The sequence below is a fragment of the Somniosus microcephalus genome, chromosome 6 (genome assembly GCF_052327205.1).
Source record: "Somniosus microcephalus isolate GS21.2 chromosome 6, FLI_Smic_1.0, whole genome shotgun sequence".
Classification (NCBI taxonomy): domain Eukaryota; kingdom Metazoa; phylum Chordata; class Chondrichthyes; order Squaliformes; family Somniosidae; genus Somniosus; species Somniosus microcephalus.
In genome coordinates, this window is record NC_140992.1 from 171,794,202 (window position 1) to 171,812,203 (window position 18,002).

The window sequence follows — 18,002 nt, forward strand, 5'->3', positions numbered from 1 at the left end:
CTACGATAACAGGCCCCGCCCTATTATAACAGGCCCCGCCCAATGATAACAGTCCCCGCCCAATGATAACAGTCCCTGCCCTATGATAACAGGCCCCGCCCTATGATAACAGGCCCCGCCCAATAACTAGCCCCACCCTATGAAAACAGGCCCCGCCCTATGATAACAGGCTCGCCCTATGATAACAAGCCCTACCATATGATATCAGGCCCCGCCCTATGATAACAGGCCCCGCCCTATGATAACAGGCCCCGCCCTATGATAACAGGCCCCGCCCTATGATAACAGGCCCCACCCTATGATAACAGGCCCTGCCCTATGATAACAGGCCCCGCCCTATGATAACAAGCACCACACTATGATAACAGGACCCACACTATGATAACAGGCCCCGCCCTACGATAACAGGTCCCGTCCGACGATAACAGGCCCCGCCCTACGAAAGCAGGCTCCGCCCTATGATAACAGGCCCCACCCTATGATAACAGGCCCCACTCTACGATAACAAGCCCCATCCTACGAGAGCAGGCCCCACCCCATGATAACAAGCCCCACCCTATGATAACAGGCCCCAGCCCCATGATAACAGGCCCCACCCTATGATAACAGGCCCCGCCCGACGATAAACGACCCCGCCCTATGATAACAGGCCCCGCCCTAGGATAACTGGCCCCGCTCCACGATAAGAAGCCCCACCCTACGATAACAGGCCCCGCCCTATTATAACAGGCCCCGCCCAATGATAACAGTCCCCGCCCAATGATAACAGTCCCCGCCCTATGATAACAGGCCCCGCCCTATGATAACAGGCCCCGCCCAATAACTAGCCCCGCCCTATGATAACAGGCCCCGCCCTATGATAACAGGCTCGCCCTATGATAACAAGCCCTACCATATGATATCAGGTCCCGCCCTATGATAACAGGCCCCGCCCTATGATAACAGGCCCCACCCTATGATAACAAGCCCCACCCTATGATAACAAGCCCCACCCTATGATAATAGGCCCCGCCCTACGATAGCAGGCCCCGCTCTACGATAACAGGCCCCGCCCTACGAAATCAGGCCCCGCCCTATGATAACAAGCCCCGCCCTATGATAACAAGCCCCACCCTATGATAACAGGCCCCGCCCTACGATAACAGGCACCGCCCTACGATAACAGGCACCCCCCTACGATAACAAGCCCCGCCCTACGATAACAGGCCCCGCCCTATGATAACAGGCACCGCCCTATGATAACAGGCACCGCCCTACAATAACAAGCCCCGCCCTACGATAACAGGCCCCACCCTACGATAACAGGCCGCACGCTATGATAACAGGCCTCACCCTCTGATAACAGGCCGCACTCTACGATAACAAGCCCCACCCAACGATAACAGGCCCCGCCCTATGATAACAGTCCACGCCCTATGATAACAGGCCCCGCCTTATGATAACAGGCCCCGCCCTATGATAACAGTCCACGCCCTATGATAACAGGCCCCGCCTTATGATAATAGGCCCCGCCCTATGATAACAGGCCCCGCCCTATGATAACAGACCCCGCCCTATGATAACAGGCCCCACTCTATGATAACAAGGCCCAACCTATAATAAAAAGCCCCACCCTATGAGAACAGGCCCCACCCTATGATAACAGGCCCCGCCCGACGATAACAGGCCCAGCCCTATAACAGGCCCTGTCCTACAATAACAGGCCCCGCCCTACGAAAGCAGGCCCCGCCCTATGATAACAAGTCCCACCCTATGATAACAGGCCCCACCCTATGATAACAGGCCCCACTCTACGATAACAAGCCCCATCCTTCGATAACAGGCCCCACCCCATGATAACAAGCCCCACCCTATGATAACAGGCCCCAGCCCTACGATAACAGGCCCTGCCCTATGAAAGCAGGCTACGCCCTACGATAACAGGCCCCGGCCGACGATAACCGACCCCGCCCTATGATAACAGGCCCCGCCCTACGATAACAGGCCCCGCTCAACGATAAGAAGCCCCACCCTACGATAACAGGCCCCGCCCTATGATAACAGGCCCCGCCCAATGATAACAGTCCCCGCCCTATGATAACAGCCCCAGCCCTATAATAAAAGGCCCCGCCCTATGATAACAAGCCCCGCCCTATTATAACAGGCCCCGCCCTATGATAACAGGCCCCGCCCTATGATAACAGGCCCTGCGCTATGAAAACAGGCACCACCCTGATAACAAGCCCCACTCTATGATAACAGGCCCCAACCTCTGATAACAAGCCCCACTCTACGATAACAAGCCCCACCCAACGATAACAGGCCCCGCCCTATGGTAACAGGCCCCACCGTATGATAACAGTCCCCGCCCTATGATAACAGTCCACGCCCTATAACAGGCCCCGCCCTATGATAACAGGCCCCACCCTATGATAACATGCCCCGCCCTATGGTAACAAATCTCACCCTATGATAACAGGCCCCGCCCTATGATAACAGGCCCCGCCCTATGATAACAGGCCCTACCCTATGATAACAGGCCCCGGCCTATGATAACAGGCCCTGCCCTATGATAACAGGTCCCGCCCTATGATAACAGGCCCTGCGCTATGAAAACAGGCCCCACCCTGATAACAAGCCCCACCCTATGATAACAGGCCCCACCCTCTGATAACAGGCCCCACTCTACGATAACAAGCCCCACCCAACGATAACAGACCCCGCCCTATGATAACAGGCCCCACCGTATGATAACAGTCCCCGCCCTATGATAACAGTCCACGCCCTATGATAACAGGCCCCGCCCTATGATAACAGGCCCCGCCCTATGATAACAGGCCCCGCCCTATAACAGGCCCCGCCCTATGATAACAAGCCCCGCCGTATGATATCAGGCCCCGCCCAATGATAACAGGCCCCGCCCTATGAAGAGGCCCCACCCTATGATAACAGGCCCCACCCTATGATAACAAGCCGCACCCTATGATAACAGGCCCCGCCCTATGATAACAGGCCCTGCGCTATGATAACAGGCTCGCCCTATGATAACAAACCCTACCATATGATATCAGGTCCCGCCCTATGATAACAGGCCCCGCCCTATGATAACAGGCCCCACCCTGTGATAACAGGCCCCACCCTGTGATAACAAGCCCCACCCTATGATAACAAGCCCCACCCTATGATAATAGGCCCCGCCCTACGATAGCAGGCACCGCTCTACGATAACAGGCCCCGCCCTACAAAATCAGGCCCCGCCCCATGATAACAAGCCCCTCCCTATGATAACAGGACCCACCCTATGATAACAGGCCCCGCCCTACGATAACAGGCACCGCCCTACGATAACAGGCACCGCCCTACGATAACAAGCCCCGCCCTACGATAACAGGCCCCGCCCTACGATAACATGCCCCGCCCTACGATAACAGGCACCGCCCTACGATAACAAGCCCCGCCCTACGATAACAAGCCCCGCCCTACGATAACAGGCCCCACCCTACGATAACAGGCCGCACGCTACGATAACAGCCCTCACCTCTGATAACAGGCCGCACTCTACGATAACAAGCCCCACCCAACGATAACAGGCCCCGCCCGATGATAACAGTCCACGCCCTATGATAACAGGCCCCGCCTTATGATAACAGGCCCCGCCCTATGATATCAGGCCCCGCCCTATGATATCAGGCCCCGCCCTATGATAATAGGCCCCGCCCTACGATAACAGACCCCGCCCTATGATAACAGGCCCCACTCTATGATAACAAGGCCCAACCTATAATAACAAGCCCCACCCTATGAGAACAGGCCCCACCCTATGATAACAGGCCCCGCCCAACGATAACAGGCCCAGCCCTATAACAGGCCCTGTCCTACGATAACAGGCCCCGCCCTACGAAAGCAGGCCCCACTCTACGATAACAAGCCCCATCCTTCGATAACAGGCCCCACCCCATGATAACAAGCCCCACCCTATGATAACAGGCCCCAGCCCTACGATAACAGGCCCCGCTCAACGATAAGAAGCCCCACCCTACGATAACAGGCCCCGCCCTATGATAACAGGCCCCGCCCAATGATAACAGTCCCCGCCCTATGATGACAGGCCCAGCCCTATAATAAAAGGCCCCGCCCTATAATAAAAGGCCCCGCCCTATGATAACAAGCCCCGCCCTATGATAACAGGCCCCGCCCTATGATAACAGGCCCCGCCCTATGATAACAGGCCCCGCCCTATAATAACAGGCCCCGCCCTATGATAACAGGCCCTGCGCTATGAAAACAGGCACCACCCTGATAACAAGCCCCACTCTATGATAACAGGCCCCAACCTCTGATAACAAGCCCCACTCTACGATAACAAGCCCCACCCAACGATAACAGGCCCCGCCCTATGGTAACAGGCCCCACCGTATGATAACAGTCCCCGCCCTATGATAACAGTCCACGCCCTATAACAGGCCCCGCCCTATGATAACAGGCCCCGCCCTATGATAACAAGCCCCACCCTATGATAACATGCCCCGCCCTATGATAACAAATCTCGCCCTATGATAACAGGCCCCGCCCTATGATAACAGGCCCTGCCCTATGATAACAGGCCCCGGCCTATGATAACAGGCCCTGCCCTATGATAACAGGTCCCGCCCTATGATAACAGGTCCCGCCCTATGATAACAGGCCCTGCACTATGAAAACAGGCCCCACCCTGATAACAAGCCCCACCCTATGATAACAGGCCCCGCCCTATGATAACAGGCCCCGCCCTATGATAACAGGCCCCGCCCTATGATAACAAGCCCCGCCGTATGATATCAGGCCCCGCCCTATAACAGGCCCCGCCCTATGAAAAGAGGCCCCACCCTATGATAACAGGCCCCACCCTATGATAACAAGCCCCACCCTATTATAACAGGCCCCGCCCTACGATAACAGGACCTGCCCTACGATAACAGGCCCCACCCTATGATAACAAGCCCCACCATATGATAATAGGCCCCGCCCTACGATAACAGGCCCCGCCCTATGATAACAGGCCCCAACCTATGATAACAGGCCCCGTCCTATGATAACAGGCCCAGCCCTCTGATAACAAGCCCCACCCTATGATAACAAGCCCCGCCCTATGATAAGAAATCCCGCCCTATGATAACAAGCCCCACCCTACGATAACAGGCCCCGCCCTACGATAACAGGCCCCACCCAATGATAACAAGCCCCACTATATGATAACAGGCCCCGCCCTATGATAACAGGCCCCACCCTATGAGAACAGGCCCCACCCTATGATAACAGGCCCCATCCTATGATAACAGGCCCCGCCCTATGATTACAAGCCCCACCCTATGATAACAGGCCCCGCCCTATGATAACAGGCCCCGCCCTATGATAACAAGCCCCATCCTACGATAACAGGCCCCAACCCATGATAACAAGCCCCACCCTATGAGAACAGGCCCCACCCTATGATAACAGGCCCCACCCTATGATAACAGGCCCCGCCCTATGATTACAAGCCCCACCCTATGATAACAGGCCCCGCCCTATGATAACAGGCCCCGCCCTATGATAACAAGCCCCACCGTATATCAGGCCCCGCCCTATGATAATAGGCCCCGCCCTACGATAATGGACCCCGCCCTATGATAACAGTCCCCACCCTATGATAACAGGCCCCGCCCTATGATAACAAGCCCCGCCCTATGATAACAGGCCCCGCCCTATGATAACAGGCCCCGCCCTATGATAACAGGCCCCACACTATGATAACAGGCCCCGCCCTATGGTAACAGGCACCGCCCTATGATAACAAGCACCACACTATGATAACAGGCCCTGCCCTATGATAACAGGCCCCGCCCTATGATAACAGGCCCCGCCCTATGATAACAAGCACCACCCTATGATAACAAGCACCACCCTATGATAACAGGCCCCGCCCTATGATAACAGGCCCCGCCCTACGCTAACAGGCCCCGCCCGACGATAACCGACCCCGCCCTATGATAACAGGCCCCGCCCTACGATAACAGGCCCCGCTCCACGATAAGAAGCCCCACCCTACGATAACAGGCCCCGCCCTATGATAACAGGCCCCGCCCAATAACAGTCCCCGCCCAATGATAACCATCCCCGCCCTATGATAACAGTCCCCGCCCTATGATAACAGGCCCCGCCCTATGATAACAGGCCCCGCCCTATGATAACAGGCCCTGCCCTATGATAACAGGCCCCACACTATGATAACAGGCCCCGCCCTATGGTAACAGGCACCGCCCTATGATAACAAGCACCACACTATGATAACAGGCCCTGCCCTATGATAACAGGCCCCGCCCTATGATAACAGGCCCCGCCCTATGATAACAAGCACCACCCTATGACAACAAGCACCACCCTATGATAACAGGCCCCGCCCTATGATAACAGGCCCCGCCCTACGCTAACAGGCCCCGCCCGACGATAACCGACCCCGCCCTATGATAACAGGCCCCGCCCTACGATAACAGGCCCCGCTCCACGATAAGAAGCCCCACCCTACGATAACAGGCCCCGCCCTATGATAACAGGCCCCGCCCAATAACAGTCCCCGCCCAATGATAACCATCCCCGCCCTATGATAACAGTCCCCGCCCTATGATAACAGGCCCCGCCCTATGATAACAAGCCCCGCCCGATATCAGGCCCTGCCCTATGATAACAGGCCCCGCCCTATGATAACAGGCCCCGCCCTATGATAACAGGCCCCACCCTATGACAACAGGCCCCACCCTATGATAACAGGCCCTGCCCTATGATAACAGGCCCCGCCCTATGATAACAAGCACCACACTATGATAACAGGACCCACCCTATGATAACAGGCCTCGCCCTACGATAACAGGCCCCGCCCTACGATAACAGGTCCCGTCCGACGATAACAGGCCCCGCCCTACGAAAGCAGGCCCCGCCCTATGATAACAAGCCCCACCCTATGATAACAGGCCCCACCCTATGATAACAGGCCCCATCCTACGAGAACAGGCCCCACCCCATGATAACAAGCCCCACCCTATGATAACAGGCCCCAGCCCCATGATAACAGGCCCCACCCTATGATAACAGGCCCCGCCCGACGATAAACGACCCCGCCCAATGATAACAGTCCCCGCCCTAGGATAACTGGCCCCGCTCCACGATAAGAAGCCCCACCCTACGATAACAGGCCCCGCCCTATTATAACAGGCCCCGCCCAATGATAACAGTCCCCGCCCAATGATAACAGTCCCCGCCCTATGATAACAGGCCCCGCCCTATGATAACAGGCCCCGCCCAATGATAACAGGCCCCGCCCTATGATAACAGGCTCGCCCTATGATAACAAGCCCTACCATATGATATCAGGTCCCGCCCTATGATAACAGGTCCCGCCCTATAATAACAGGCCCCGCCCTATGATAACAGGCCCCGCCCTATGATAACAGGCCCCACCCTATGATAACAAGCCCCACCCTATGATAATAGGCCCCGCCCTACGATAGCAGGCCCCGCACTACGATAACAGGCCCCGCCCTACGAAATCAGGCCCCGCCCTATGATAACAAGCCCCGCCCTATGATAACAAGCCCCGCCCTATGATAACAGGCCCCGCCCTACGATAACAGGCACCGCCCTACGATAACAGGCACCGCCCTACGATAACAAGCCCCGCCCTACGATAACAGGCCCCGCCCTACGATAACAGGCCCCGCCCTACGATAACAGGCACCGCCCTACAATAACAAGCCCCGCCCTACGATAACAGGCCCCACCCTACGATAACAGGCCGCACGCTATGATAACAGGCCTCACCCTCTGATAACAGGCCGCACTCTACGATAACAAGCCCCACCCAACGATAACAGGCCCCGCCCTATGATAACAGTCCACGCCCTATGATAACAGGCCCCGCCTTATAACAGGCCCCGCCCTATGATAACAGGCCCCGCCCTATGATAACAGGCCCCGCCCTATGATATCAGGCCCCGCCCTATGATAAAAGGGCCCCGCCCTACGATAACAGACCCCGCCCTATAATAACAAGCCCCACCCTATGAGAACAGGCCCCACCCTATGATAACAGGCCCCGCCCGACGATAACAGGCCCAGCCCTATAACAGGCCCTGTCCTACGATAACAGGCCCCGCCCTACGATAACAGGCCGCACGCTATGATAACAGGCCTCACCCTCTGATAACAGGCCGCACTCTACGATAACAAGCCCCACCCAACGATAACAGGCCCCGCCCTATAACAGTCCACGCCCTATGATAACAGGCCCCGCCTTATGATAACAGGCCCCGCCCTATGATATCAGGCCCCGCCCTATGATAATAGGCCCCGCCCTACGATAACAGGCCCCGCCCTATGATAACAGGCCCTGCGCTATGATAACAGGCCCCGCCCTACGATAACAGGTCCCGCCCTATGATAACAGGCCCCGCCCTGCGATAACAGGACCCGCCCTATGAAAGCAGGCCCCGCCCTATGATAACAAGCCCCACCCTACAATAACAGGCCCCGCCCTACGATAACAGGCCCCACCCTACGATAACAAGCCCCACCATATGATAACAGGCCCCGCCCTACGATAACAGGCCCCGCCCTATGATAACAAGCCCCACCATATGATAACAGGCCCCGCCCTATGATAACAGGCCCCACCCTACGAGAACAGGCCCCACCCTATGATAACAGGCACCACCCTATGATAACAGGCCCCGCCCTATGATAACAAGCCCCGCCCTATGATAACAATACTCGCCCTATGATAACAGGCCCCGCCCTTTGATAACAGGCCCCGCCCTATGATAACAAGCCACACCCTATGATAACAGGCCCCACCCTATGATAACAGGCCCCGCCCTATGATAACAAGCCCCGCCCTATGATAACAAGCCCCGCCCTATGATAATACTCGCCCTATGATAACAGGCCCCGCCCTTTGATAACAGGCCCCGCCCTATGATAACAAGCCCCGCCCTATGATAACAAGCCCCACCATATGATAACAGGCCCCGCCCTACGATAACAGGCCCCGCCCTATGATAACAAGCCCCACCATATGATAACAGGCCCCGCCCTATGATAACAGGCCCCACCCTACGAGAACAGGCCCCACCCTATGATAACAGGCCCCACCCTATGATAACAGGCCCCGCCCTACGATAACAGGCCCCGTCCTATGATAACAAGCCCCACCATATGATAACAGGCCCCGCCCTATGATAACAGGCCCCACCCTACGAGAACAGGCCCCACCCTATGATAACAGGCCCCACCCTATGATAACAGGCCCCGCCCTATGATAACAAGCCCCGCCCTATGATAACAATACTCGCCCTATGATAACAGGCCCCGCCCTTTGATAACAGGCCCCGCCCTATGATAACAAGCCACACCCTATGATAACAGGCCCCACCCTATGATAACAGGCCCCGCCCTATGATAACAAGCCCCACCCTATGATAACAAGCCCCGCCCTATGATAATACTCGCCCTATGATAACAGGCCCCGCCCTTTGATAACAGGCCCCGCCCTATGATAACAAGCCACACCCTATGATAACAGGCCCCAACCTATGATAACAAGCCCCACCCTATGATAACAGGCCCCGCCCTATGATAACAGGCCCTGCCCTATGATAACAGGCCCCGGCCTATGGTAACAGGCCCCACCCTATGATAACAAGCCCCACCCTATGATAACAGGCCACAGCCCTACGATAACAGGCCCCGCCCTATGATAACAGGCCCCGCCCTACAATAACAGGCCCTGCCCTACGATAACAGGCCCCGCCCTACGATAACAGGCCCCGCCCTACGATAACAGGCCCTGCCCTACGATAACAGACCCTGCTCTACGATAAGATGCCCCACCCTACGATAACAAGCCCCACCCTATGATAACAGGCCACAGCCCTACGATAACAGGCCCCGCCCTACGATAACAGGCCCTGCCCTACGATAACAGACCCTGCTCTACGATAAGATGCCCCACCCTACGATAACAGGCCCCGCCCTATGATAACAGGCCCCGCCCTACGATAACAGGCACCGCCCTACAATAACAGGCACCGCCCTACGATAACAAGCCCCGCCCTACGATAACAGGCCCCGCCCTACGATAACAGGCCCCACCCTACGATAACAGGCACCGCCCTACAATAACAAGCCCCGCCCTACGATAACAGGCCCCACCCTACGATAACAGGCCGCACGGTATGATAACAGGCCTCACCCTCTGATAACAGGCCGCACTCTACGATAACAAGCCCCACCCAACGATAACAGGCCCCGCCCTATAACAGTCCACGCCCTATGATAACAGGCCCCGCCTTATGATAACAGTCCCCGCCCTATGATATCAGGCCCCGCCCTATGATAATAGGCCCCGCCCTACGATAACAGGCCCCGCCCTATGATAACAGGCCCTGCGCTATGATAACAGGCCCCGCCCTATGATAACAGGTCCCGCCCTATGATAACAGGCCCCGCCCTGCGATAACAGGCCCCGCCCTGCGATAACAGGACCCGCCCGACGATAACAGGCCCAGCCCTATAACAGGCCCTGTCCTACGATAACAGGCCCCGCCCTACGATAACAGGCCGCACGCTATGATAACAGGCCTCACCCTCTGATAACAGGCCGCACTCTACGATAACAAGCCCCACCCAACGATAACAGGCCCCGCCCTATAACAGTCCACGCCCTATAACAGGCCCCGCCTTACGATAACAGGCCCCGCCCTATGATATCAGGCCCCGCCCTATGATAATAGGCCCCACCCTACGATAACAGGCCCCGCCCTATGATAACAGGCCCTGCGCTATGATAACAGGCCCCGCCCTACGATAACAGGTCCCGCCCTATAACAGGCCCCGCCCTGCGATAACAGGACCCGCCCTACGAAAGCAGGCCCCGCCCTATGATAACAAGCCCCACCCTACAATAACAGGCCCCGCCCTACGATAACAGGCCCCACCCTATGATAACAAGCCCCACCATATGATAACAGGCCCCGCCCTACGATAACAGGCCCCAACCTATGATAACAGGCATCGCCCTATGATAACAGGCCCAGCCCTCTGATAACAAGCCCCACCCTATGATAACAAGCCCCACCCTATGATAACAAGCCCCACCCTATGATAACAAGCCCCGCCCTATGATAACAATACTCGCCCTATAACAGGCCCCGCCCTTTGATAACAGGCCCCGCCCTATGATAACAAGCCACACCCTATGATAACAGGCCCCACCCTATGATAAAAGGCCCCACCCTATGATAACAGGCCCCGCCCTATGATAACAAGCCCCACCCTATGATAACAAGCCCCGCCCTATGATAACAATACTCGCCCTATGATAACAGGCCCCGCCCTTTGATAACAGGCCCCGCCCTATGATAACAAGCCACACCCTATGATAACAGGCCCCAACCTATGATAACAAGCCCCACCCTATGATAACAGGCCCCGCCCTATGATAACAGGCCCTGCCCTATGATAACAGGCCCCGGCCTATGGTAACAGGCCCCACCATATGATAACAAGCCCCACCCTATGATAACAGGCCACAGCCCTACGATAACAGGCACCGCCCTACAATAACAAGCCCCGCCCTACGATAACAGGCCCCACCCTACGATAACAGGCCGCACGCTATGATAACAGGCCTCACCCTCTGATAACAGGCCGCACTCTACGATAACAAGCCCCACCCAACGATAACAGGCCCCGCCCTATGATAACAGTCCACGCCCTATGATAACAGGCCCCGCCTTATAACAGGCCCCGCCCTATGATAACAGGCCCCGCCCTATGATAACAGGCCCCGCCCTATGATATCAGGCCCCGCCCTATGATAAAAGGGCCCCGCCCTACGATAACAGACCCCGCCCTATAATAACAAGCCCCACCCTATGAGAACAGGCCCCACCCTATGATAACAGGCCCCGCCCGACGATAACAGGCCCAGCCCTATAACAGGCCCTGTCCTACGATAACAGGCCCCGCCCTACGATAACAGGCCGCACGCTATGATAACAGGCCTCACCCTCTGATAACAGGCCGCACTCTACGATAACAAGCCCCACCCAACGATAACAGGCCCCGCCCTATAACAGTCCACGCCCTATGATAACAGGCCCCGCCTTATGATAACAGGCCCCGCCCTATGATATCAGGCCCCGCCCTATAATAGGCCCCGCCCTACGATAACAGGCCCCGCCCTATGATAACAGGCCCTGCGCTATGATAACAGGCCCCGCCCTACGATAACAGGTCCCGCCCTATGATAACAGGCCCCGCCCTGCGATAACAGGACCCGCCCTATGAAAGCAGGCCCCGCCCTATGATAACAAGCCCCACCCTACAATAACAGGCCCCGCCCTACGATAACAGGCCCCACCCTACGATAACAAGCCCCACCATATGATAACAGGCCCCGCCCTACGATAACAGGCCCCGCCCTATGATAACAAGCCCCACCATATGATAACAGGCCCCGCCCTATGATAACAGGCCCCACCCTACGAGAACAGGCCCCACCCTATGATAACAGGCACCACCCTATGATAACAGGCCCCGCCCTATGATAACAAGCCCCGCCCTATGATAACAATACTCGCCCTATGATAACAGGCCCCGCCCTTTGATAACAGGCCCCGCCCTATGATAACAAGCCACACCCTATGATAACAGGCCCCACCCTATGATAACAGGCCCCGCCCTATGATAACAAGCCCCACCCTATGATAACAAGCCCCGCCCTATGATAATACTCGCCCTATGATAACAGGCCCCGCCCTTTGATAACAGGCCCCGCCCTATGATAACAAGCCCCACCATATGATAACAGGCCCCGCCCTACGATAACAGGCCCCGCCCTATGATAACAAGCCCCACCATATGATAACAGGCCCCGCCCTATGATAACAGGCCCCACCCTACGAGAACAGGCCCCACCCTATGATAACAGGCCCCACCCTATGATAACAGGCCCCGCCCTACGATAACAGGCCCCGTCCTATGATAACAAGCCCCACCATATGATAACAGGCCCCGCCCTATGATAACAGGCCCCACCCTACGAGAACAGGCCCCACCCTATGATAACAGGCCCCACCCTATGATAACAGGCCCCGCCCTATGATAACAAGCCCCGCCCTATGATAACAATACTCGCCCTATGATAACAGGCCCCGCCCTTTGATAACAGGCCCCGCCCTATGATAACAAGCCACACCCTATGATAACAGGCCCCACCCTATGATAACAGGCCCCGCCCTATGATAACAAGCCCCACCCTATGATAACAAGCCCCGCCCTATGATAATACTCGCCCTATGATAACAGGCCCCGCCCTTTGATAACAGGCCCCGCCCTATGATAACAAGCCACACCCTATGATAACAGGCCCCAACCTATGATAACAAGCCCCACCCTATGATAACAGGCCCCGCCCTATGATAACAGGCCCTGCCCTATGATAACAGGCCCCGGCCTATGGTAACAGGCCCCACCCTATGATAACAAGCCCCACCCTATGATAACAAGCCCCACCCTATGATAACAGGCCACAGCCCTACGATAACAGGCCCCGCCCTATGATAACAGGCCCCGCCCTACAATAACAGGCCCTGCCCTACGATAACAGGCCCCGCCCTACGATAACAGGCCCCGCCCTACGATAACAGGCCCTGCCCTACGATAACAGACCCTGCTCTACGATAAGATGCCCCACCCTACGATAACAGGCCCCGCCCTATGATAACAGGCCCCGCCCTACGATAACAGGCACCGCCCTACAATAACAGGCACCGCCCTACGATAACAAGCCCCGCCCTACGATAACAGGCCCCGCCCTACGATAACAGGCCCCACCCTACGATAACAGGCACCGCCCTACAATAACAAGCCCCGCCCTACGATAACAGGCCCCACCCTACGATAACAGGCCGCACGGTATGATAACAGGCCTCACCCTCTGATAACAGGCCGCACTCTACGATAACAAGCCCCACCCAACGATAACAGGCCCCGCCCTATAACAGTCCACGCCCTATGATAACAGGCCCCGCCTTATGATAACAGGCCCCGCCCTATGATATCAGGCCCCGCCCTATGATAATAGGCCCCGCCCTACGATAACAGGCCCCGCCCTATAACAGGCCCTGCGCTATGATAACAGGCCCCGCCCTATGATAACAGGTCCCGCCCTATGATAACAGGCCCCGCCCTGCGATAACAGGCCCCGCCCTGCGATAACAGGACCCGCCCGACGATAACAGGCCCAGCCCTATAACAGGCCCTGTCCTACGATAACAGGCCCCGCCCTACGATAACAGGCCGCACGCTATTATAACAGGCCTCACCCTCTGATAACAGGCCGCACTCTACGATAACAAGCCCCACCCAACGATAACAGGCCCCGCCCTATAACAGTCCACGCCCTATAACAGGCCCCGCCTTACGATAACAGGCCCCGCCCTATGATATCAGGCCCCGCCCTATGATAATAGGCCCCACCCTACGATAACAGGCCCCGCCCTATGATAACAGGCCCTGCGCTATGATAACAGGCCCCGCCCTACGATAACAGGTCCCGCCCTATAACAGGCCCCGCCCTGCGATAACAGGACCCGCCCTACGAAAGCAGGCCCCGCCCTATGATAACAAGCCCCACCCTACAATAACAGGCCCCGCCCTACGATAACAGGCCCCACCCTATGATAACAAGCCCCACCATATGATAACAGGCCCCGCCCTACGATAACAGGCCCCAACCTATGATAACAGGCATCGCCCTATGATAACAGGCCCAGCCCTCTGATAACAAGCCCCACCCTATGATAACAAGCCCCACCCTATGATAACAAGCCCCACCCTATGATAACAAGCCCCGCCCTATGATAACAATACTCGCCCTATAACAGGCCCCGCCCTTTGATAACAGGCCCCGCCCTATGATAACAAGCCACACCCTATGATAACAGGCCCCACCCTATGATAAAAGGCCCCACCCTATGATAACAGGCCCCGCCCTATGATAACAAGCCCCACCCTATGATAACAAGCCCCGCCCTATGATAACAATACTCGCCCTATGATAACAGGCCCCGCCCTTTGATAACAGGCCCCGCCCTATGATAACAAGCCACACCCTATGATAACAGGCCCCAACCTATGAAAACAAGCCCCACCCTATGATAACAGGCCCCGCCCTATGATAACAGGCCCTGCCCTATGATAACAGGCCCCGGCCTATGGTAACAGGCCCCACCCTATGATAACAAGCCCCACCCTATGATAACAGGCCACAGCCCTACGATAACAGGCCCCGCCCTATGATAACAGGCCCCGCCCTACGATAACAGGCCCCGCCCTACAATAACAGGCCCCGCCCTACGATAACAGGCCCCGCCCTACGATAACAGGCCCTGCCCTACGATAACAGACCCCGCTCTACGATAAGATGCCCCACCCTATGATAACAGGCCCCGCCCTATGATAACAGGCCCCGCCCAATGATAACAGTCCCCACCCTATGATAACAGGCCCCGCCCTATGATAACAAGCCCCGCCCTATGATAACAGGCCCCGCCCTATGATAACAGGCCCCGCCCTATGATAACAGGCCCCGCCCTATGATAACAGGCCCCACACTATGATAACAGGCCCCGCCCTATGGTAACAGGCACCGCCCTATGATAACAAGCACCACACTATGATAACAGGCCCTGCCCTATGATAACAGGCCCCGCCCTATGATAACAGGCCCCGCCCTATGATAACAAGCACCACCCTATGATAACAAGCACCACCCTATGATAACAGGCCCCGCCCTATGATAACAGGCCCCGCCCTATGCTAACAGGCCCCGCCCGACGATAACCGACCCCGCCCTATGATAACAGGCCCCGCCCTACGATAACAGGCCCCGCTCCACGATAAGAAGCCCCACCCTACGATAACAGGCCCCGCCCTATGATAACAGGCCCCGCCCAATAACAGTCCCCGCCCAATGATAACCATCCCCGCCCTATGATAACAGTCCCCGCCCTATGATAACAGGCCCCGCCCTATGATAACAGGCCCTGCCCTATGATAACAGGCCCCACACTATGATAACAGGCCCCGCCCTATGGTAACAGGCACCGCCCTATGATAACAAGCACCACACTATGATAACAGGCCCTGCCCTATGATAACAGGCCCCGCCCTATGATAACAGGCCCCGCCCTATGATAACAAGCACCACCCTATGATAACAAGCCCCACCCTATGATAACAGGCCCCACCCTCTGATAACAGGCCCCACTCTACGATAACAAGCCCCACCCAACGATAACAGACCCCGCCCTATGATAACAGGCCCCACCGTATGATAACAGTCCCCGCCCTATGATAACAGTCCACGCCCTATGATAACAGGCCCCGCCCTATGATAACAGGCCCCGCCCTATGATAACAGGCCCCGCCCTATGATAACAGGCCCCGCCCTATGATAACAAGCCCCGCCGTATGATATCAGGCCCCGCCCAATGATAACAGGCCCCGCCCTATGAAAAGAGGCCCCACCCTATGATAACAGGCCCCACCCTGTGATAACAAGCCCCACCCTGTGATAACAAGCCCCACCCTATGATAATAGGCCCCGCCCTACGATAGCAGGCACCGCTCTACGATAACAGGCCCCGCCCTACGAAATCAGGCCCCGCCCCATGATAACAAGCCCCTCCCTATGATAACAGGACCCACCCTATGATAACAGGCCCCGCCCTACGATAACAGGCACCGCCCTACGATAACAGGCACCGCCCTATGATAACAAGCCCCGCCCTACGATAACAGGCCCCGCCCTACGATAACATGCCCCGCCCTACGATAACAGGCACCGCCCTACGATAACAAGCCCCGCCCTACGATAACAAGCCCCGCCCTACGATAACAGGCCCCACCCTACGATAACAGGCCGCACGCTACGATAACAGGCCTCACCTCTGATAACAGGCCGCACTCTACGATAACAAGCCCCACCCAACGATAACAGGCCCCGCCCTATGATAACAGTCCACGCCCTATGATAACAGGCCCCGCCTTATGATAACAGGCCCCGCCCTATGATAACAGGCCCCGCCCTATGATATCAGGCCCCGCCCTATGATATCAGGCCCCGCCCTATGATAATAGGCCCCGCCCTACGATAACAGACCCCGCCCTATGATAACAGGCCCCACTCTATGATAACAAGGCCCAACCTATAATAACAAGCCCCACCCTATGAGAACAGGCCCCACCCTATGATAACAGGCCCCGCCCAACGATAACAGGCCCAGCCCTATAACAGGCCCTGTCCTACGATAACAGGCCCCGCCCTACGAAAGCAGGCCCCGCCCTATGATAACAAGTCCCACCCTATGATAACAGGCCCCACCCTATGATAACAGGCCCCACTCTACGATAACAAGCCCCATCCTTCGATAACAGGCCCCACCCCATGATAACAAGCCCCACCCTATGATAACAGGCCCCAGCCCTACGATAACAGGCCCCGCTCAACGATAAGAAGCCCCACCCTACGATAACAGGCCCCGCCCTATGATAACAGGCCCCGCCCAATGATAACAGTCCCCGCCCTATGATGACAGGCCCAGCCCTATAATAAAAGGCCCCGCCCTATGATAACAAGCCCCGCCCTATGATAACAGGCCCCGCCCTATGATAACAGGCCCCGCCCTATAACAGGCCCCGCCCTATAATAACAGGCCCCGCCCTATGATAACAGGCCCTGCGCTATGAAAACAGGCACCACCCTGATAACAAGCCCCACTCTATGATAACAGGCCCCAACCTCTGATAACAAGCCCCACTCTACGATAACAAGCCCCACCCAACGATAACAGGCCCCGCCCTATGGTAACAGGCCCCACCGTATGATAACAGTCCCCGCCCTATGATAACAGTCCACGCCCTATAACAGGCCCCGCCCTATGATA

General features: G+C 56.8%; 1 protein-coding gene across 1 annotated transcript in view; it reads left to right on the top strand.

Annotated features, from left to right (window-relative positions):
* LOC147116202 (calretinin-like) overlaps positions 1 to 18,002 on the top strand; it is a 400,230-nt gene that overhangs the window by 308,088 nt on the left and 74,140 nt on the right. The window lies entirely within an intron of this gene.